The following is a 25978-nucleotide window of genomic DNA, read 5'->3' on the forward strand; positions in this document are numbered from 1 at the left end:
CAAACTGGGTCAATTCTTAGGGGTGTGTTGTAAGTGTGGTAACTCCTCAAGGTGGATAACTTCCCAGAGGATACAATATCACGTTGTTTGGCATTTAGTTTCAGTCCATGATTCTGACACCAGTTATTTGTTGGGTCAAACCTTCCTGCAGGATGGCTAAGTCATTTGGGGATTCAGTGACTGCTCCTAGCTTTCACTCATTTCAAACTTAGTCATCCAGAGCCAAATTGTATTGGCTTTTCTTCTAGAGAAGTAGATGCCAAGCAGGAAAGGTCCCAGCACCAAACCCTGGGGGACTCAATTATTGATAGGTCTCTCTCCCCTGTTTTGATCTTCTGCAACATATTTGTGTTCCAGTTTCCAATCAAGCAGGTGATATAGGGGTATAGTCTCAGCTTATTTAGCTTTTCTCCTATGCCTGATTGGGAGATTGTGCCAAGTTGAGGGGCATACCTCTTAACCTCTTAGTACAAGAAATCTGTATAAAGCCCAACAAAATGCGGGGACAAAGTTCCAAAAATAGGGACATATTTTAAATACTGCTCATGTTTACTTATAAAGTGGCTACAGAAACATGGTTTGTTGTAACATATATCTTCTGAAAGATTTGAAGTCTGCAACCACAAATTTTATGAGGAACAGACCAAAAATACAAGCCAAAACTCTGGGCATTCTGCAAAAATCTGGACAGCTGAGAGGTGTGTTGAGTGTGCCACCAGGTGCACTAAGTACAACCTGCCCTTAATTAATACAAACTGAGATGGGTCCAGTATTTTGAGGCTCCCTATGTCTTTACTGATTACTTCCATAACTCTTTCCATAGCTTTGCATATGAGAGTGGTCATACTTATGGGTCTGAGATTGCCTGGGTTCAAGGAAGCTCCTCCCTATGGCTGGAAATGGCTCTGGCTGTTCACTATTCACTTGGTAGAAAAAGCTGTATGTAAGCAAACTTGAACAGTATTATTGGGGGGAGGCTAAATCATGCTTCATGCTATTTATGACATATACAGTGATATTATCGGGAACCACTGATGCAGTATTTTTAGCTTTTGATAGTGCTTTTAGGATGTGGTCCTATGTGAAAGCTGGAGGTAATTCAGTGTCATGTATATCTTTTGGGAAAAATGGAGGGGGGGAGAGAGGGGTAAAGTTTGATGTGAATTTATTGGCAAGTGGGCTCACCATAATTTCATCCTCAGTGTAGGTAATATCATTCACAATCAGCACAGTGTTTTGCTGCATTGTGCTTCTGTTTAGGAACATAATTTAACAAGGCCTTGTGATTGGCTTTGGCTTGGGTGGCTATTTTAGCCTCAGACTTGGCTTTGGTGGATTTTATTAAAGTTCATGAACTGTATGTTTATTTCAATGATGAGGGCTCTTTCTTTTTTTTTTTTTTTTTTGAAAATTTGTTTATTCAAGTTTTACAACAATAACATCAACAATACATGGGTTCTAAAACAATAACAACAAATAACTATATTCAAAAATACTCTTTGCCCAATAGTGTATAGACATTCCCCCGGGTTTACTAATCTTCCATGCAGGACTAGCTTCGTCCTGCAAGGAAGTGACCGTTTAGGAGCAGGACGGCAGTGTGCCATGCATATTAATGATGCACACTGCCTAAGCTCCTACGCTAACACAGAGCATGTAAAAGTGCAGGGGGCGTGTCTGAGAGCAGAGCTTTAAAAATAAACATGCCCCAGCAATGTAGAACAACACAAAGGGGTAAGAAATGAGTAAGACCGATCATAGGTGTGTGCATATCCCCACCAACGGTTCCCCATGTGTACATAAATAAAACGAAGAAACCCTTTTATTTATTTTTTAAAAATCTGATTAAAGCTAACCGTAGGTGCACGGGTGTGCCCATCGCTTAGCTATGCTTAATGTAGCTTAAATGGCTGAAGAGGATAACAAGGAAGATATATACAAATAAAACAGCATGGTAATAGTGTAGTGGGCAGAGCATTCACCTCACAAGCAGGCATTCCCAGTTTGAGTCCCACTGCAACACATTCCATTTTACATTGCAAAGCACGTTATGACCAATATTTTTGTTGCATAAGCCACTACATAACATATATTTTTGAACTGGAGTACTGCAGTAAATGCACATGTGAGGTGTCAGTATCATAATGAATAAGGCACTAGTAAGCAGGTCTAAGCACAAATAAGCAGCAGTAAGCATATATAAACACTAGTAACCTGGCTTAAGCCCGTTTGTGTGGCAGTAAGCAATGCCTACACTGGCTAAGCAATTCTAAAGCTAACTCTCTGTAAGCAGATGTAACCACAGGTTAGCAGTGCTTACCGTCACGCAAACCCATGCAAACATGCTTACAAATGCTCAAAAGTGCCTTAATCACTTTGTATCCAATGGCCCTTGTTCTGCCCAACAACAAAATAAACAGCAATGCAGGTCTCAAACCCAGGACCCTATACACCATAGTCACAGTAATTATCCACCAAGCCATCACAGAAATACAGAAGGGGGAAATCGGCCTTACTTAAACCCAATAGGCGGGAATACATCTCATAACTGGTTGTAGCTTCCCTTGCAGGGACTATGGCAGTAAGGGGAGAAGGGGTGTGCTTCAAGACACAGTGCTGGTGGACCCAGGAGTCTAAGGTCATGGCAGGGCTCCTAGTTAAAGACCATGCACAGAGACTGCTGCAGAGCCAGTACTAGGGCTCCCAATATAAGGCGGAGGCCTGGGACCATTTCGCCCATGACCTCACCAATGCCCCTGGCATACGCCAAACTGGTGAGCAGGTCAGGCACCACTATGCTGACCTGAAGCGGCAGAAGGGTATGTCTTGGAGGAGTGGCTCCAAGAGGCTAGAGCATCAGGGGATGTTCCAGACATGTGTAAGTATCACCCCAGTATGTGTGTAATACTTGCCAGCTCAGGTATATCATGGATAGGTATGGTTAAATATTCCTCTTATGCCCCCCACAGCTGCAACGGAGTGGGCCGTGAACCAGGAGGTCCACATTTGCCACCTGATGAGGTTGCAATGTGAGGCAGGTCAGTAATACTCATGCTTCTACTGTCATAGGAAATAAAAATAAAAGTAGTAAATTAATTGCTAGTATAAAACCTGTATTGTTCAAGGCAAGTACTGCATACACTAGAGAATATGGCAGGAAGAGTCTCATATTGTTTGTATGTCAATAAAATTGTAATATCCTGACAAAACAGGTCTAACTGCTGGGCTGCATGCATATATTCTGGTATCATATGGTAATATAGAGTTGCAATCATGTAATAGTACTGTTGTATTAAGCACTGTTACCCACAACATGCACCATAAATTGAATGTGTAGGAATACCTGTATATAACAGGTGTAATCTCCAGAGGCCATTTAGTGCAACTGAGAGACACATAGACAGTAAACAGGGAAAATGCAGACAAAACAAAACAAATAGCACATGCAACTGAGATGTGAACTGTTGTTTTTTTAACACACACAGCCACGGCTCGAATCCTGCCAGTGGTTGTAGTCTGCATACAGAATCACACCCCACAGCTGTACAGATATGTCCAGAATGTCTATTAAAGTGGCCCATATCTATTGCCAATCAACCTGTCCCTCTGGGAAATCAGTGGGATCATCCCAGACGTATAGATAGCAACCAGGAAATACAACTGATTGACACACATCTATGACAACAAACCTGGCACACTAGCAACTCCCCAATAACTTATGTGACTAAGAAGCCACATATGTCCCATTTACACCCCAACATGTTAAGCTGTGGTCAGAGTATGTACAGTAACAGAGTGAGATGTATGTCCATAATACTAATGTGTAATCTGGAACTTTGTGTGGCAACAGTCAGGTAGTGCTAACAAACATTGCTCCCACAGGTATGTTGGATACGAACACTGTGCTGAGAAATACAGACCAATATAACCTGTACTGGTACTGTCCACCCTGGTATTGGAGGGGATTGTGAGTGTTCCTGTTTCTCTGAATAATAAAGTATCACTGGTCACTGCTGCCCACACTGTGCTACATAATATAACTGTGTAGGAAAGCATGTACATGTGCTTGTCTGGTCACTAAAGGTGGAAGAGGGCAATTTTGTAGATATGTCCAGGCACAGCAGCATGTGGTCAACACATGGCCAGAGACTGTGCAGAAAGATTTGGATAGCATAGTGCAAAACATCAACCCAGAATCTGGGCGTATGTGTACAAACAGTTAGTCAGTGTTAAAAAACATTCCTTCCACAGGTATACCAGGTAAGAGTTGTATACTGTAGGTAAAACCAGTTCATATGAATGATGATAACAGCCATATCACTGTCCAAAATAAGGCTATAGGGCAGTGTAGTAAGACTTGTAAGGTACAAATAATAGCACTGACTAGGAAAGTAATGTGGACTATAGGAATATACTACTTGTTAATTGAAATGTTTCTCCCCCCCACACTTTATCTCCAACAATAATCAACATACCCACCCCAACTGGTATGTACTGACTCTGATAATGTCCAATTGTTTGATAAATATTTTAATGGTTCCCATGCATGTGCTATATTGAATTATTCCAACATTGTTAGCATGGTGCCATTAACGTACCTGCATGCTGTTCTTTTTACCATTGTGGTCCCATATATGCCTTTGTTTTGTTTGCTATGCAACTGTTCCATATCTGTTGTCTGGGTTAATGGGAATATTTATGCATGCTGTTATACCTAACCCTGGAATGTGTTGACTATTACTAACCCATATATGATGATGAAATCTAAACACTATAGCATGCTTGGGAAGGCCACTCCCAACGGACCCGCTTGTCCCACCTCAGCTGGCCGAGGCACCGGGCACCAGCATGTCTGGAGCCCAACCCGGACCTCCCTGTCCATTGGTCCTACACCACCTTCGGGTGGAACCACCTCAGGGGATGGGGGTCATCCCCCCTGGGAGTGGGTGCAGAAAGTCACCTGTCACCCATCGCCAGGTCAGGGTCTTGGTGCGTATCGTGATCAACGAGCAGTTTGGTGATCTTCTACGCCAGCTCGAGGGCCGCATGTCACAATTAGAGAGTCAGCCTGGCTCTGCGGCTCAGCCCCCAGCACAGCCACCTTTGGGGCTGCGAAGGTGCAGTGGTGACTGCCCATGGGTGGAGACCTCAGTCCCACTGTTACCACTAGAAGGCTTGTGGGCTTCCGATATCCCAGCACCCCACTCCATCATGGTGTTTACCCCCCACATGTGTCATATACCACCCCTGAATGTGTCTTGTGTGTCTTGTCTGTTAACCTACCCAACCTACCTCCTCAAATATACCCACTACCCCTCCCCAACATCTCACTCTCAACTGAAAAAAAAGGGCAATGAGTTCCCACAAAAAATCTCGCCCCATACATAGCTGTCCATTCGCGCACATGTCCACTGGACACATGCAATCTGGTCTAATTCGTATCACAACTTATTATTGTTGTCCTCACCCTTCTCCCAGAGGTTTGAGTGTCCAAATATATCTCCAAATTCAGTGTATATTCACAGCTGTTGCTGTAGAAGAAATGGGCAGCTATGGACCTTCTCTACACCCTTCCTGCACATCCCTAGCTATTTTCCCTACTGTCTTTCCCTCTTTGTGCCACTTTTGCAACACTTTCCTATCAACCCTTTGATCTTTTCTTTTAAAGAAAGTAGCACAGGGATAAGTGGGAGTAAACATTTTTAAGCAGCAGTAAGCGGGTCTAAGCTCGTTTGTGTGGGGGTAAGCACTGCCCACACAGATTAAGCAATTTTGAAGCAGAATATAAGAAACTGTAACCGGACGTTAGCAGTGCTTACCTCTGTGCAAACCCATGCAAATTCACTTACAACTGCTTTAGAGTGCCTTAATCACTCTGTATCCAATGGCCCGTGTTCTGCCCAGCAACAAAATAAACAGCCTCTGTAAGGCTCAAACCCAGGACGCTGCACACCAGTGACAAAGTGATTTACCACTAAGGCATGCCCCATATACGTAAATCTGATGTTTTCAGAAACATATCCATCCCAGTCATGCAACAGTACAGAGAATGTATACCAACATCTAGATGTATGTGTGTGTGTAAATATATTAATATCTAAACAGATACAACATATCTACATATGTATGTATATATATATATATATATATATATATATATATATATATATATATATATATATATATATATATATATATATATATATATATATATATATATATATATATATATATATATATATATATATAAATATATATGAACATATATACATGCAAATGCCTACATCGACACATATATATGTCTGCACCTATATGTCTACATATACACAGCAAGCTACATATGTAAGCAGATATATATCTATGTGGGGTATATACGGACATAGTTATATATATATGCAAGCATATATATATATATATATATATATATGCAAGCATATATATATATATATATATATATATATATATATATATATATATATATATATATATATATATATATATATATATATATATCCAAACAGGTATATATGGACATACATGTGTAGATATCAATGGGAGATTAACTAAATCATAAATGTTCACATGCACCATTAATGGAGTTAAGAGGCCCCAAACAATATACGTCTTGTACGAATAAAAATAACCCCCCCCTCACAGCCAAACACGTCCGCCCTGCAATACACTACCAAGTGTTGCAAATCCCATAACCAGGTCCTGACATGACATGGGCACAAGATGTTAACAGTACTACATCCCACCTGTATGATGTCAGGCTGGTATTGGTAACATATCATGCAGTACAGTCTGACTCCCATAAGAAATGTAAAATGTGGAAGCTATCAACATCCCCAGAATACATATACACAGAAACATATATGCAGATACAGATATACACATATATGTGTGTGTGTGTGTGTGTGTGTGTGTGTGTGTGTGTGTGTGTGTGTGTGTGTGTGTGTGTGTGTGTGTGTATATATATATATATATATATATATATATATATATATATATATATATATATATGTGTGTGACTACACATACACACAGAGATATGTACAGTAAGATACTCATGTAGTTGGCGCACACAATATGGAACAGCCACTATGCCCACAGTTAACACCCTAACAACTGGACACTGGATGAGCCACCCATGCAAATGACATATGTTGCCTGCAACATATACCCACAGAGAGGTCATAGGATAAAACACTACACACAGGTTTGCAGAAATGGAATACCTTTATTTGTGTACTATTACAGATGTATATGCCATATCATATAGCTGTTCAGACACTGACATCCATATCAACAGAGTAATGCAACTGTGAAACAGTTATACTAATGCAGTAGTCTGGTAAGGTCCACAACTGTTGCTGTCCAGGCCAAGCCCTTCAAATCATATAACAGTAATGACAGACTAGGCCACAGGATACCACACAATCAGCAGTAAGTGATGCAGGTGTATTGTGCCTTGCAGCCCCTATCTACACTCTGTACACAATCACTAGGTGGTACACACTTCAGTTGGCCAAATGGGATGTAACTGATATATAACAAGGCATAACTGACACCATCACAGGCAGACTGGCAAACAGAACAGTCTGTATGGAAGGAGGCAGTAGGCCTGCAGTAACCCACTTTATGTAAGTAATGTCAAAATAGGTGAAATGTATGGTACTCTACATCTAGATACCTTACGGCAGCTGAGCCCTGATACCCCCACATTTTGTAACAGCCTAGCTTATGTATAGTGCATCCCCCCTAGACTCAGTAATACAGAGCCATATACCACTGTTACATACACTGGCCTCTGGAATGCATATGGGCACACATGTATTGTGTAGGTGAAGCCCACACATATATGGCCCCAGCCCCACCATATGCATGGGGGATACAACTGCAGTGGACTGCTTGCAGGAATGGCAGCGTGGTATACGTATATGTGCATATGTATCACTATCTTCATATGGTTAGACAAATAATGCTCTGTATATGTGTATATCTGGGTGTGTATATGCATATCTATGTACACATACACACCCATCTATATATGCCAATATGTACATATGTAACTATCTATATAGATATCTGGATAATCATATGTACATATATATTCACCATATGTCCTGAACATGGGGAGTAGCACTACCTCAGCCCCTATAGTCCCAACTCCATAGTGCAAGGGGATTCGGTATGTATAGCAGGTATATTAGTAGACTATTGCTACTGTAATAGTGATTGTCTTCACAGACATGATGTGTGTGGGAGGTCACATCTGCTTTTCACATGTGTGCCATTGGCTACTGATAGACACCCTAAGGACATCATAGTACAGTGCCACTGCAAGCATGTAATGCTCCTGTGGACTACAGCAGAGATATTGGCCAATAGATGTGGACATTCTAACACACTCTGTACAGTCCAGAGGAATACACAGAACCCCTTAGTGCAGAACATGTGGACCAAGCCTGACAATATGGATGTTAACAGTCATGTAGATGGGTATAACACATAACGACGGGTATACATTCACCCCATAGGTTGTGCATTCACACACCCCTGTCTGTCCTGACACATAATAACCATTAGTACAGAGGTGCCATGGCCACATACTACCCACTAGATATTGACATACATCTGTACAGCATCCCACCGCTCCATCTGACATACATGACTTTTAAGGGAGGCCTGGCAGCAGTACATCTGTGAAGTATCTGAACATGAAATCTCACTGGGTAAGTTCACAAAGCTGCTAGGCATGTAACAAAGCACTGTGCAGGCTACAGGCAGACTGGCTCAACACTGGCCTGCATCTCCTATGGTGGAATGCACATGTACCTGCATATATAGCAGGCTCTACAGGCATGTCACAGCACAAGGTATGATACACCTGTGTGGAAGTACATAACCACAACCAATGTGAACACAGCCACAACCACATATGGTAAGCTAGTATAATATCACAGTATATGGACTATTTGTTCAACACCATCCTCATATGTGCCACTCACACACTAACCCTACATATACTGGGCCACTACACAGTGTGGTCTGATGCCTGTCTGTGGTATGGGACATGCGTGTGTATGGCCCTACAAACATGTAAGCCAATATGGTAACATACAGTGGAGCAGCATGTAACATCAGATAGGACAGGATCTAGAACAATGACATCTAACACAGTCTGTACACAGGCCAAGGTACATATTGATAATGCACACACTGTTGACATTCACCATAAGTACACAGACCTCAGTACTGTACAGGACTATTTGTAGGCATCTAGGGCCCATGCCTTTCTGTGTTGGAGGGAAGTCTTCTAGCTTAATTTTGTTTCTTAGAACTAGCCAGTTTTTTGTTTCAGCATTTGTTCAGAACTTATTGTAAGCACTAAATAAGCTACAAATTACTATGGCACTCAACTTTTCTCACTGTCTAGAGGAAAACAGTTTCTAGTACCTAACAAATAAGCACCTATCCAGGCATGTCTAAGGGTTAGCCCCCGGTGTTTTCTCCTGTCTACCTGATGAATCTGGGCATCTTGGGGCAATGCAGTAATTGCCTCATGTACACAGACAAGCCTCTCCTCCTACCACCCAACACTACAACCTGTGAGAGATGCACTTATATAGCCAAACTGGAAGCAAAGCTCTCTTCACCCAAGACTGGACTAGACAGTCAAGAGGAGAAGGTAAACACTTGCACCACACCACACTCAGCACATAGTCCCTCAAAACCTACACCACCAAAACACACACATAGAAACACAAAACAAACACCTACATTTGCTGAGGCTCTCAGTAAAAACCTACCCAAGCAACAGGGACCTCCAAAGCAGAAAAACAAGCAAACTCCACCCCCAACACAACCCAAATGACACATAGCCCACAAACGCAGTGTGCCACTCAACCACAGCCCATAAGGCATAGCAACGTACCCAACACTCTAGTCATAGGTGACTCTATAGTCAGGCACACTGATATTCCACTCACCAGGCTAAACAAGGAGAAAGTTACTGTCAGCTGCCTGTTGGGTGCCAGGATCTGCCACATAATGCATGCAGTCAGGCCACTCCACAACAAGTACAAATATGACTCTGTCATTGTCCATGTTGGTGTGAATGACCTGAGACGTACCTCCTTGGACTACATGAAAAGGGACATGGAGGAACTGTCCGATCTTGTAGCCCAGGCAGGTATGACCCTAGCCCTGAGTAGCATTCTGCTATCACCCAGAATGATACCACAGTACAAGGACAAAATGATTGACTTCAACAATTGGCTAAGCTTCTGGTGTCATTCTATGGGGATCCAGTATCTGTCTGCCTGGGATGACATGATCGACAAGCCACGATGCTTTGCCAGAGATGGCCTGCACCTGTTGCCCCTGGGATTCTGGATACTGGCTAAGGCTCTAGCCACCCCTACAGTGCCTTTTTTAGGCAAGGCTCAATGACAAATTCACCACCCTAACAGGTACAGGCAAGAAGAATCTGAGGGTATTGCTACTCAATGCTAAAGTCTAAAACACAAAATGCACTCTCTCGAGGCACTCCTTAAAATGGAGAACATTGACATCTGTGCAGTGACAGAGACATGGTTCAAGGCTCCAGAGAGTACACCTGCATTACCAGGCTATAATTCATACCACACCTTTCAGCCACCTAACCTGGACCGAAACACTAAAGGCAGAGGCGTCTCCATATTCATTAAGGATATCCACACCTCCAGGCTAGTTGCTCAGCATAATGCATCCGAGATTATCCAAGTGCAACTAACTCTGGGCAAGATCGCAATCCAAATTGTAGCTTGATACAGATCCCCCACCATGCCCAGGATTCCCACTCCTCATTTCTTAATACACTGTAAAATATTAGGGTACAACCTAACACCCTAATAATGGCGATTTCAACTACCCTACCATTAACTGGGAAAACTACTCATGTACCAACTCTTGTGCTCAACGTTTTCTTTAATTCATAAATTCCAATGCCATGGATCAACTTATCCACGCCCCCACCAGGGGCAGCAATATTCTAGACCTGGTTATTACCAACATGGGCAACCGATGCTCCACACCAGAGGTCAATTCCTCATTAGTCAGATCCGACCATAAGCTAATCACCCTAGACATCCACATCCCTCCCCCAACCCCCATTAGGGAAACCACAGTAAAAAATTTCTCCAAAGCCAACTTCACACTTCTTAAGACAGAAGTGGCAAACTTCACAACACCCATGCTGATGGACAATAGAGGTATGACTGCTGAATCCTACACAAATGCACTTTATAAGCACTTACATGAGTGCATGGATCGTGTAATCCCTAACAGAACCAAGATGCTATCCTCCAAAAAAAGGAAGCCAATCTGCTGGTCCCCTGCCATAAACAAACTCTACAACAGAAGAAAGAAACTGTTGAAAAAAAGAGTAAAATCCCGTGATTTGAGAAACTCCCTGGTCAGCTTCAGTAAGAAGCTGAGATCCCTCATAAAATCCTCCAAAGCTAGTTATGAAAACAAAATCGTCACTGACTCTAAAGACAACCACAAAGCATTCTATAGCTATGTCAAGAATCTCAATGGGAACACTCAGATCTGCTCTGAGTTACAGCACAATGGCACTAAATATACAGAACCAACGGATATTGCCAACATCCTGGCAGATAGGTTCGGTGCTAACTTTACCCCTCTGTCATCCCCTAATCTCTATACCAAAAGAATGCAAAGTTCCTGTAATCATGGCTGCATAGGTAAAAAACACACTATCCAAAGCCAAGAACACAGCATCCATGGGACCTGACGACATCCCAGTCTGTGTTCTACATGAACTACAGAACGAACTAGCACCCCACCTAAGTACCATGTTCAATCATAGCCTCAACTCAGGCTATGTGCCCACTGAATGGTGCACAGCGGCAGTTATCCCACTCCACAAAGGGGGAGCCACCACAGACCCCGGAAACTACTGCCCTAACGAGCCTGGTCTGCAAGGCTGTGGAGCGTATCATCTTGGAACTTATAAACAATGACATTGGTAATCTCCAAACTCAGGACCCCACCCAGTTCGGGTTTGTAAAAGGCAGATCATGTCTCCTAAACCTGATAGACTTCTTTGAAGCAGTCACCAAAGTCGTAGATGATGGTAAGGTGGTTCACACAGCCTATCTAGATCTCGCCAAGGCTTTTGACACCATCCCCCACTCTGGAATTATAGATAAACTCACTAAACTAGGTATAAATCCCTATGTCACAAGATGGGTTGCCAACTGGCTCACTGACAGTACCCACACTGTAAAAGTAGCAGACTCCAAATCCAGCTTCAGACCAGTGACAAGTGGAGTAACACAGGATTCATTCCTGGGTCCTCTACTGTTTGGTATCTACTTTTCTGAAGTACAGGCCAACACAGAAGGTCTGGCTAATGAAGTTCGCAGATGACTGCAAACTAGGAGCCATAATCAAAACTCCAAAAGATGTGGACATCCTACAAAAGGACCTTGCTGAGACAGATGCCTGGTATCAAAGCCATGGCCTCAAGCTCAATGCCAAAAAGTGCATTGTCATTCCTTTTGGTAAAACTCAGTACCCATGAACTACCACATAGGTGTAGTCTACTTAACACTGAAAGTGTGATAAGAGACCTTGGGACACAGGTGGACAGTAGTCTCTCCTTTGATAATCACATCACCACAGTAGTCAGGAAATCCTTCTATGTGGCACACCTCATCACAAAAGGTTTCTCATCCAGGAAAAAAGAGGTCATTGTTCCCTACTTGTCACTCATTAGACCCATTATAGAGTACAATGCCCCTTTGGTATGTACCTCACAAGACATCTACAACAACTGGAAAGGCCACAGAAATACCTCACAAAGAGGATTACTGGCCTCAAAGAGATGCCCTATGCAGACCGTCTCAAAAAACTGCAGCTTTACTCTGTTGCATATCACCTACTCAGAGGCAATCTCTGCCTAACACACAAAGCTATGTCAAACCCAGAGCTTTTAGACATGCTCCACTTACGGAAATCCCAATCCCTATGAGCTACACGCTCTAGGGACCTAAACCTCATCACCACAATAAACAGAACATGCTGGAGGGATAGATTCCTGTCCCAGAGACTTCCCATACTCTGGAACAAACTACCTATCTATATCAAACAAAGCTCCTCATTAGCACTGTTCAAGAAAAATCTTGATGATTGGATGGAAGATAGGAAATTCACCCTGGGGATCACTTCTGTGGCTCTGCTCAACAGTAGCACAGGAAAATAATTTTCTTGGGTGGCGAAAGCCAGGGTACCTTTGGCTAGGCTTATATAGGCCCTAGGGCCAATAGCCTTGTACCTACCTATGAACCTATGAACCACAGAATGTCCAGGTTATGTAATCAAATATAACCCCTACTGTACATATGTGTAGCAGTCTGATATCTCACTGGTTTGTTATCAGATATGATGACACTAATTATGAAATACAGCACATATGCACCTCTTAATGCATGACATATGTACACAGGTTGACAGAATTGTGGCTGGAAGCACATACACAGGGCCAATATTGACATGTTGCTGTGATAACATCTTACATTTACTGTTGTAACAGGGTTTGTTGCAACATATGTCCTATGAGGGATATGAAGTCAGTAACTGTCCCAGCTTTCAACATGTACAGACTGTAATCCTCAAACTACCTTCTGAAGTTCACAGATACATACTCTGTGGGTAACACATGAAACCAAAGGCACCACACACTGCCCAGTCTGCAGATGACACTACAGATGGGGAGTCCGCATAAACATAAAACTGACATGACAGGTATTAATACATGTAGGACAGCCATATCCGCACACACCCTGTTAAACCAACATTACTCCAAATGCAGTATAGCAGCACTTACAGTTTGTAGTCAGGTCAAGCATATCCCCCTCCTGTGTATTGGCCTGTTTCCACAGTGTATGTTGTCAGAGGTAAATCCCCAATCCATCTGAGATGCTGTTTGCCAAACAACAGATCGAGTTCCTGCTCATAGTGAAAGGACAGGCCCAACAAAAATATTATGTTTCTAAATATTGGAGTGTGTTTCCATGCAACTGGCTCTGGGAATGTTACCACAGCTGTTACACATGCAATCAGTGAGGGGGGGGGGGCTGCAATTCATGCAGAGGCCATTAGCTGATCATGAGCATCACTTAAAATGTACATGCTGCTGCCTGAGCAAAGCAGTTGTAGGTCTCCACATCCACCAGTGAGGGAGTGAGAGAGGTAGACAGAGGCAATGATAAGTCAGGGTGGGGTGGTAGAGTAAAATTTAAGCATGTTGTGTCATACACCTACCAGCACAGGGTATCAAACCCCTGATGACTATGTAGTGCTGTCATAGTCCTATGCAGTTATTGGATGTCCACAGAGGTCATCTGCTGTTGAGTTCTCAGAACATATATGTGATGTTGAGTTACATCTGCAACAGGGATATGGTAGCTATACAGTAGATGAAGTACACGTGCCTGTCCGGATGAACAGGTGCCTGCATCAACACAGCCACACTCTCACAGGGATGCACACACACTGACACACTTGACAGGGCCAGGGATACAGCTCATCACTAGTGAGATTGCCACAATGAATTACTGTGCAGGTATCACATGCACCACACGGGTCATACAGAGGTTATATGGGCAAAGGGTATGGGGAGGTGTCTGACATCAGACAGCATGCTTCAGTATGCCACTGGGGATTGTAGTAAGTGTGAATCTGATCATATGCATCATACAACACTCACACAAACATACAGGGTGTCAGTACTGACATACATGGGTGCATTTCAGCACGGGTATGTGGTGGTTGACTGTGCCAGATGGCTATACAAGGCTAGGTGATGGATATACCATGGCATCAGGCCACATGACAATGGTCTGCATTGTGGCTCAGGGCTGTGGTTTCTGCATTTGCCCACACAGGTGAGTATTGTATCCACCATCTAGCTACCCGGGTGACTATTGAGTGTGACCAAAGCTGTGCATCGCTTGCTATGTATGTGTTCATTTGTCCATGACATGGACAATGTCTGGGAAGTGCACACCTCCCACATGCATGTACAGTGACATGTGGAACTGTACTTGGGGTGTCAGGCCCATGTTGTGTACACAGATTATCATCAGATGTGCCAGTTTTGCCCACCTGTGGCAGAAACTGGTAATGGACAGCAGGTTAACCCTGCACCTACATTGACAGCATACTAATGGCATTCCCTGGTGTCATTGGCATCTGTCCATATAGGGCATGTTTTCAGGCATGGTATGTTCTTTGTGGGTGACATGTGATGGCACCACAGGCGTTGCAGGTGTCCAGTGGGGAACATGGAGAAGGTGCACTGTCTGTATGTATGTGCCTATTGGACAGATGGACAGGGTGCCATGCCCTATGTAGGCCACTGCAATCACTCCATAGTTACTATCAGTGGCCAATATGCTGTGTACTACACACATATTGGCTGTTGCCTCTGCATGTGTGTGTGTGTGTGTGTGTGTGTGTGTGTGTGTGTGTGTGTGTGTGTGTGTGTGTGTGTGTGTGTGTGTGTGAGAGAGACATCGGTTGAGAGTGTTCTCTGTGTAATACTGGGGTTGCTAACTGTGATTGTCTGGCCTTGATGTCACATGAACGGGTATGGATTTGCACCCTAGCCTCTTGGCTATTTCATATCCATTATCCCTGTACAATGGACATTGTGATATAGACTAGGGCTACTGGTTCCCCTTTTATAATCTCAAAATACTGAAATCTCGAAATGCAGTATCTTGAAACTATAAAGATAAATGGCCCACAATCCCGAAACACACAATCACGAAAAATAAAATTCCAAACATACACAAACCATACACCACACAACATGCACACCATTCAAACCACAACACACAAACTACACAATCCTACACTACATCTATGCAGGGGGGCAAGCCCCCCTGCATCTCCCATGGGGGGGCTGTGCCCCCCCACCCCCTACTTATATATACCAACTCCGAGATCACAGTTACAGTAAAAGAAATGCATTACTCACACACACACATTCCACACTCCCTTGCACACACGCACACATTGCAGATATACAAACTCATCCAACACTCGCACTCATACTTTCACCCCCCCTACTCTAACCCACATGCACAACTCACAAAAACACTCATATATACTCACTTACCTTCACTTCCATAAGACATCCTGACCAAACACTTCCCATCCCATTGCTGCACTGCATAAGCGTGGATTCGAGATATTCGAATTTGTGCTTATGCACTTTTGACATTTTTGGTTTTCGCCTTTACAGTCCAAAGGTATTGAATTTCAAGATTTCAGTATTTCGGGATTGTAAAGGGGGTCCAGGCCACCATGTAAGAAATTTGCAAAACCCACTCCACATTGGGCCCAGGTGTCACACACTCACAATACAAGTTTTAAACACACACACCTGTCATGTCTGGGAGCAAAACTCCTATCTAACTAGTTTATTACATTGCAGCAGTACATAGTTATAGTACATGGCACAGAGGTTACTGGAGTACTCCTTCCCCAAAGGTGTATATCATTTTGGATGACATCTGCAGGATTGCCAAAGTAGGACATTCGAATTGTAATAAGTGTGACTAGGTTAAAAGGCATTGTTCCCTACACAGACAGTGACACACACACAAAACACCCACAACTAACATGTGTGGGTATAGAACCCCTAACAGGGGTCTATATCATACTACAGCATGGGGCTGGTATAGGATGCACCATGGCAATTACTGGAGAACTCCTTGCCCAAAGTGCATTTCACAATGAATGACATCCACAGGATTGGCAAAGTAGGGCATTTGACATGTACTGAGTGTGACTAGCCTAAAATGCATTGCTCCCTACACAGACATAGAAACACACACAAAACATCTACAACTGACATGTGTGGGTATAGAACCCCTAACAGAAATCAATATCACACTACAGCAGTGCACAGTTATGGCACACACTACAGAGATTACTGGGCTACATTTTTCCCAGAGGTGTATTTCTAGGTGGATGACATCAGCAGCCTTGCCAAAGTAGAGCATATGAACTGTATGGGGTGTGACTACACTAAAAAGCATTGCTCTCTACACAAACAGGGTCAGTCAGACATACACACACTTCCCAATTCTGGGATTCGTACACTTACCTAATTTATCATAAAACAGCAGTACACAGTTATGACATGCACTACAGAGATTACTGAATTAAAACCTCCCCAGAGGTGTATTTCTAGGTGGATGACATCAGCAGCCTTACCAAACTAGAGCATTTCAATTGTAGGGAGTGTGACTACCCTAAAAAACATTGCTCTCTACACAGACAGAAACACATGCACACACAGGTGCCAAGGCAGGGGTTAGAATTCCTACCAAACAAATTTATTGCATTACAGCAGTACACAGTTATGGCACGTGCTACAGAGATTACGGGGATGCAATCTTCCCAGAGATGTATTTCTAGGTGGATGACATCAGCAGCCATACCATAGTAGAGCATTTAAATTGTAGGGGGTGTGAACACCCCAAAAAGCATTGCTCTCTACACAGAGCGACACACAGATGCCAAGACTGGGGTTAGAACTCCTACCTAACTAGTTTATCACACTATAGCAGTATGCAGTTATGGGATGCATCACGGAGACTACAGGGCTCAAACTCTCCCAAAGGTGTATTTCACAGTCAATGACCTCAGCATGCTTGTCATAGTGGGGCTATGGGGAGGGCAGTGTGTGTGCATGGGCCATAACCCATTCATCTATGGATTGACATGCCACATGTGGGCACAACCTGGGGCATATTTCACAGGTATGTGTATACAGCTGCTAGACAACTACTTCCTTGAACAGTCATGTTGCACAGCTGGCACGTGCACCACATACTCTGTAATGCTGAAAGATATTGGTGGCTAGTATCTGCAGTGAGTGACATCTGACCCTTGTGTGGTTGTGGCCTTTTGGCTGTGTGCTGAGTGGGACAGGCCTGGATGGCTCCTTGTCACAGTACCCACTTCCACACATCTATGTACGTCTACTTTTGGCTTATTATAGTGTGTTGTCCTTACTTATATGCCTGTATTCCCATCCACTGTGTGTGCAAAGCATGAGTGGTGCATACCGAGGAGTGTCTGCATTAACATCTGCGGTTGCCAGATATGTCTGGTCCACTGGTGTTTGCAGACATGGCCTTCATGTGTTTAAGTGTGTGAGCATGCCCAGTATGGCAGTCTGCACTGAATGTGTGGATCGAGTCCAGGTAGTTTATAGTGCAGTGCTGACCTTTGTGTTGTACACCTACCGGTAGCATGCTGTCTCTGCAGGGTATCCGTCAATAATTTGGCATTGACTGTTACTACATTTCTGCATGGGATGGGGGGGGCACACCTGACTATTGCTACATTTCTACACAGGATTGGGGGGCACACCTGACTGTTACTAGATTTCTACGTAAGATGGGGGGCACAGCTGATTATTTCTACATTTTTACACAGGATTGGGGGTGGACCACACCTGACTGTTACTACATTTCTACGTAGGATGGGGGGGGGCAACTGACAGTTGTACACATTTGCTAGGACTGTACTGGTATGTTGGGTACTCCATTTCAGTCTGTAGTCTTACCTATCGTGCTGACTAGAGGCATACCAGTGTACTATGGATCTTAGCTTTTATTGACCTACAAATTAATTTCTGACTTCCTACCCTTCAGAACTGACATCCCACTGCCTGACCTGCTGTAGTCTGTCAGTGTAGGCCTGGGGGGGAGGTTACTCATAGGCCTCATTCAGAGGCCATAGGACAGCCTTTGTTTGTGTTTGTCTACACCTGTGCTGCTGGCTGTGATTGTTGTTGGGTATGTGAACCCCCCTGACTGGCATGGGTGCGTCACTTGCCTTGTGGGTGTCCCAGTATTGAGGGTGGTGCTTCAGGGCTGCCTATGATGGATGCACATAGTACACTACCTACACATGGTTAAGCACAGGTAGTGTAATGTTTGGCATCCCGTTTACTGTATGTGAGAGTCAGAGAGAGGTGTTATTCTCTGGGTCCCTCCTGTGTCAGTGTATGTGCTATGTGTTGCCTCTTTACGAAGGCCAGGATGTACTGGGCATGCATCCTTCGGCCTACTGGGTCAGGCTCAGGTTGTTCCTCCTCCGAGTCAGTCTGTGCCTGTGCAGGCCTTGGCAATGGTGCGGGGCTGTGTGACCCTTCCCCATGCTCTTCCTGCTGCAGCTGTTTCCACAGGATCATATTGTGTAGCATGGCACATACAACGGCAATTTGGGTACATGTATCTGGTAAGTACTGCAAGGCTCCACTGAATGTGTCCAGGCACCAGAAGTGTGACTAGAGCATCCCAAACACACACTCTACTATAATTCAGGTCTGTGCTTGTGCCTCATTATGGAGTCCGTGTTCGGGTGCGTGTGCATTTCTGATGGGTATCATCAGCCACGGCTCCAGTGTGTATCCAGCATCCCCCACTAGGTGACAGTCAGGGATGTCCCCATTGGCAAATCTCTGGTACAGCTGCATCAGATGCCAGACGTGAGAATAGTGATAGCTTCCAGGGAAGCCAGCAAACACATTCATTATTATGCCCTGGGCATCACACACGACCTGGCAGTTGATGGAGGGTAAGCCCTTGCTGTTGATGTAGACCCTACCCCGCTCACCGGGTGTTGCTTTGATGCATATGTGCATGCAGTCTATAGCACCCACTACCTCAGGGTATTCTGTTATTTGGTGGAGCAGTTGCATATTGCTGGCCAGTGCCTCATGGATGTTGGGGAAATATACGTGCTCACCGACATGTGCTGACATGGCATCCAGGGACTGGTGGAGTACCCTGTATGCTGATGCCTGTGAAATCCCCATCATATTCCCAGTTGGCCTTTGGAAGGTACCTGTAGCTAGTATTCATAGGCCTACACATACCTTGGTATCCACTGGGATGGGTTCCCCTCTGTTAGTTCTGTGTGTCAGGCATGGCTGACACAGATCAACAGTTTGCTGTAGGAGGTCCCTGTCCACTCTATAGCTCTCCACTATCTCCAGCTCATGTAGCCCCTGGTAGGTTACCCTGGGTCTGTACACTCTTCTCTGTCTCCTCACTGTGAGTTGGTCGACAGCATTTACATCCTCACCACCCTCAGCCTCTTCCACAAGTTGTTGTATGATAGCTATTGCAGCCCCTATTATTTTGCTGTTGTGAATGTTAAAGTTCCCCACTTGTTTACACCAGTGGTGTAGAGTATTGGCAAAACCAGAGGGGAAGGTGCTTGCATAGTTTATAGTAGTGTTCTGGGCTGGGCTGGTCTGCTGCCTGCATAATTGGCTGATTCTGAAACATTTCACCTGGCAGCTAAGCTAGTTCTCCTTGATTACCTTCCTACTGCTGTCTTCCCTTCCCATTGCCTTCCTGTTTAAGCTCACTTGCGCACCGTGCAAACAGAGTGCTCAAATGTGCACAGTACTGCTATTTCCTGGTTTAACTTCTTTTTTCTTCCTGTAAAACCCAGTGCGTGGCTCACACACCCGCTTAGGCTTTGTAAAGAATGCCAGGCAGTTTTAAACACACCCCCTAGCTTATCTGCGCTAAGCTACTAGCAATCCCTAGCCAAAGAGCTCCAATCCGCTTACAGTATGCCTGACACACCCCCTCTGATGTTACATAACTCCTAGTCTTGCACCAAGCTATTCCTACTCTTACACTGTTGGGACCTGACTCACATGCTGGGGAAAACTGGGATTCACTATCCTTCCCCGCATTTGCATAGGACTACATGCTAATGTATAGTTACATGTCTCAAACTGAGCCTCCCCCCTTAGCAACCACTACTCACTGGCCCTGTTGACTTCTGCCTGCCATTGACTTGCATGGTAGAATAGTGATTTTAGTTAGAATGCTTAATTTAGGTTCATTTTGTTATTTCCCCCCGATCCCATTTGCGCGCCACTGCCCTACGCTTAAACAGCCGAGATCGGCTAAAAAAAAATAAAAGTTGATTTTTGTGGGGTTTTTTACTATTTGCCATGCCAATGGCTTTATACTTGGCCATTAGCATGCTTACTATATGATATGCAGCCTTTATTTGGAGCTGTCACAGCTCCGTTTTGGATTTTGCAGAAATGTACTCGGTTACTAACTGAGTATATTTCTGAAGATAGCACTAGTCCTGCACGGATGGCTGCAAGCTTCCTGAATTGCAAAATCAACTCATTTGCATAGATTTCTCCTGCAAATTTGGTGATTTGCATACAAGGGCTTAGTCCATGCAGGATTAGTGCAGGAGTGCTCGTGCAAGCCCCTGCAGGCTGTCCCTGGATCGCACGGCAGACATATCGCCTGCTTGAACTCCTGCACCGATCTTGCACACCATGCAAGCTATAGAGAATCCAGAGGATAGTTAACATTAAGACAAAATATGATCGCACAATATATCCCAGTACTCAATAAAGTAAGAGTGGAGTTTTTGACTGTAAATTAGATATTTGTGAGCTAATAAATACTTAATAGCTAAGTGTTTGAATACATCCCAAGACATTGAGGGTCAATCTTTCCAGTTGAGAACAATATAGAATTTAAGCAATGTAAAAAATGAGATTAAAATACATATTTATAGTTTAGACAACTTGGAGGGGGTGGGTATGTAGTAAAGTAAACTTCCAAGACAAGGTTGTCTTCTCATAACCCATTTTTTCTAGTTGGACCCTTACAGAGCACCAAAGTTTGTATGAGCATTTACAGCTCAAAATATATGAACAAGGTTGGCTTTATGGTTAGCACAGTATGGACAAAATGGAGATGCAGTGGCATAGAGCTTGTTTAAGATACTTGGAGTGAGGTAAGCATTGTTTAATAACATGAGTTGGGTATAATTAAGTTTTTTAAATGGGATACGTTTTGAAGTTAACTGAATACCTACTGATGTTCTATCTTTGGAAATTAAAATCAGTCAATCCTTACAATACTTAGGAATATCCTTCCATCATGACAATATCCAGAATGATTTCCATAATATTACAAATCTTTGGACTAACAATCAACATGACCTTAACAGATGGTCTAAACTTCAACTCCTATTCCTTGCCAAAGTAGCCACAATTAAAATAAACATCCTACCCAGATTTATATATGTTTTTTAATCCTTCTAACATAATACACAGTAAATTTTTTAAGTCTCTCCACTCCTTTCTTTCTAATTTCCTATGGTCCCCTAAATCAATCAGAATTAACTGACCTATCCCAAAGACAATGGAGGCCTCAGTTTACTGGACTTTAAACTATAGTATGATATTATTAACTGTAACAGACTGATAGCTATATCCAACTTTTCCCCTAACTCCTCGCACTGGTATCCAACTTGTGTAAAATGATTTTATAATTTTATTAAACCACTTAGTTTTAACTCCAAAGCTCTCCCCTTCCTTGATAGGGAAAACCTGAATAAGATTAAAATACACATATCCATAAAGAATAAAATAAATATTTTACAAAATATCTTTAAATACTTAAACTTATTTCTTGCCTTTAATATATTACAACAATCCATCTTAACCCTAATTTCAAATTAAACAAGAAAATGATTAACTTAGACCAATATCCCCTTCTTAAAGAGAAATCCTCACTCGACTTTTACCCCTTCAAAAACAAAATGATCTCTGATATGAGACTATAGATGAACCTTCCAAAAAGTTATACAATTATAACTAGGTAAATCAAAGACCTTTGTCACACTATCCTCGAGGATACTTGTTTAACCTCTAATGATATAAAAACTTGTCAAATCTCATGGAACTTACTTTCGCTTAAAAAGAAAATTATTTCTAACTCATATAAACTTATCCTTTATTTATTTATTTTATTTTCATTTAACATTTGTTGACCAGGATAGTCCGACTGGATACATGCCCATTTTCTGTGGAGGCCTGGGAAGAAAAGTTCCAAGGTCACCAAAATAATATTAAAATGTAGTCTATACAGTAGTTAACATATCTAAGCAAGCAGTAAAGTATATGATTACAATTTTTACAGAGGTTACATACCTAGGCAAATAATAGTAGTTCTGGGGTTAACGAAAATGAGAGAGTAAGTCTTCATTAAGTAGTTCAAGTCAGCTAAGCATGCTGTTATTAACTCATACAGTTATTTACAGATACAATATTTACAGTGGTTACATGCCAGAACACATTAGAGTTAAACAAGTTAAAGGTCAGGATAGTCCACAGGTAAGGTAAAATAACTATTTTAGTCTCATTCTCAAGAAGATCTAGTCGGGTTTGCTACATTGACATAGCCAGTTTAATGTCAAATGTTGTTTAAGTCTAGTCTTCAATTGGCTCAGGGAGTTGAGCAAAGTAATTTCAGTTGGGAGAGTTCCAGGATCTGCTAAAAGAGTTTGTGAAGAGAGAGTCACCAGCAGAGTTTTTAGTTTTGATAGTCTGGACTAGTAATTTATTAGAAGATCGAAGTGGCCAGTGATTGTGATAGGGGGTAATAATATTTTTAAGAGCAGGAGTATTATCTGGATTGTAAAGTATCTTATGGGCAGTTTGGACAGTTATCATGAGGTTATACTGGATCACGCTGGGTAGTTCTAGCCACCCAAGCTGGTTTAGGTTAATAAAATGGTGAGTACTATAAGGCAGGCCTGTGGCAAATCTGGCAATATGGTTATAGCAGATAGAGAGTTTGTTGAGGACAGATTTGTTTAGATTGCAGAGTATCAGGGTTGCATACAGTAGAGTTGAAAGTAGGTAAGGGCGAGCTATGGCAGATCTAACAGGAGGGATTAAGAAGGCTTTTATCCTGTAAAGTGAGCCTAGTTTTTTATTGATGGTCTTTATAGATTGATTAACATGTAGGTCAAATTTGAGATTATTATCGATTAAAATACCTAGCAGTTTTGTAGAGGAGTCTGGAGAGATTATTGTGCCATTATTAGATTTAATGGTAAAAGTGAATGCAGTAGACCTGTGTGTTGATGAGAATGTTTGGGATTCAGAATCAGATGATGACCAGAGAGCCAGTTTTCAATAGTGTTAAAGGTGGTTTGTGTAGCTGACCACAGTTCATTTGGAGAAGTGGCCAAGTAAATCAGGATGGAGTCATTAGCATATTGGACACAGCTGACAGTAGGGATATCAGAATAGAGATGATTAATGAAAATGGAGAAAAGAAGGGGCCCTAGTATGGATCCCTGTGGTACACCTAGTGTGTTGGGTAGGAGTTTAGAAAGTTTGTTTTGCCAAAGGACAGCCTGTTGTCTGTCTTTCAGATAGGGTTGGAACCATTGGATGACTACATTATCCAGGCAGAAAGTTTTCAGGGTATGGATTAGTAATTGGTGATCCACCATATCAAATGCCTTGGAGAGATCCAAGAAGAGGGATGAAGATATGTTATTGTTATTGCAGTTGTGGTTTATGGTATTGGAGAAGGCTAGATGGGCTGAAGTAGTACTGTGGTGTGGTCAAAAGCTGGGCTGGGAGTCTGCCATGAGGTTATTCTGAGTTATGTGAATATTGGAAGAGCATTGCACCACAAATAACAGTATTTCATCAAGGTTTTCGAATGTACTAAATGAATAAGTAGCTTCAAAACAACAGCTTCAATAACAGGCTTTTGCCTACTAAATCCACAAAATATAAACATAAAGCTTTGCTGTTGCGAGAGTCAAATGGTGTTATAATTCCACAGCTTTAAAACAGATAGATACCATTAAAATAGAGCAAACGAACATAAAAGTGAAGAACCCTTCTGATGTAAACAACGGACAAGCGCTTTTAGCTTTTTCAAGCCTTCTTCAGATCCAAATAGGTAAACAGGGTTCAGTGTTTAAAAGCTGGTATCATCCAATGAAACAACCTACAATGAGTGACGAATATTATCCAGACAGGTTAGTCCATTGATACACACCTCCATAGCATTCCGACAAACATAAAGTTAAAACTCTTTATTTAAAACTCTTTTAAAATATAACATGACAGTTTAACATTTGTTTAGACAAACTCAGGCATATTTTCAGAAAGGATAAAGACAGAATCTTTTCAGTGGATTCTAGTTAAAAACGAGCTCTATATAAACCAAAATATGAGAGAGAATAAGTAAAAAGTAAAAAAGCCATTTGTAGCGTTCTTTTTATTTCTTTTCTACAATTCCTTTATGGCATCAAGGCCTATATCTACATGCCTTAAAGCATGGAAAACAAAACAAATCATGAGTATGCATAACTCATTACTCATCTATTTTTAAGAAAGGGTTTTAAGGGGACGCAGCCATTAAGGCTAGGGGGTGGCTGTCTGCCCTCAGCCGCATTATCCACTTAGCTTCCTCTCTCTCGGTCAAATTTATCAGGTCTCCTTCTCTTGAAGTAGAATGTATCTTGTAAATGACCATAAAAACAAAGCTATGTCCTTCATGCTCACGTAAATGAAGGAAAAGAGAGTTTGTTACCTTTCGGTTACGTATATCAGAACATAAAATGCTGTGCAGGAAGTGCAGGTAGCAATGTAAACAATATTGCTATTTAGACAATTAGCTAATCCATGAAAAACTTAGTAATCGGATGCTTAAATGTGTTACTACAATTGATTGCATTGCAGACCTTGCAGAAGCCCCATTTCTTTGTTCCTGATGAATTCTTATGTACATAATTATTACATGTCCCATCATTTGAACATAGAATTCTTTTAAGATTCTTCTTATTTTTAAAAAGGAAACAAGGGTTATCACCAACAATTTATTTTAGTTTTTTATCCGAAGTTAGAATCGGCCAAAACTTTTTAATCACTTGACATACATTGTCATGGTCCATAGTATAAGTCAGGTTAACCCTTAAATTAGATGCTCTTTTAGATGTAGCTGAGGTTGTTGTACTTTCTCATTCTCTAACCTTAGAGGAATAAAAAGGTTTACTTTTTCCTTTACGTATGTCA

The sequence above is a fragment of the Protopterus annectens genome, chromosome 5.part1 (genome assembly GCF_019279795.1).
Source record: "Protopterus annectens isolate FY-2018-M chromosome 5.part1, PAN1.0, whole genome shotgun sequence".
Lineage (NCBI taxonomy): Eukaryota > Metazoa > Chordata > Ceratodontiformes > Protopteridae > Protopterus > Protopterus annectens.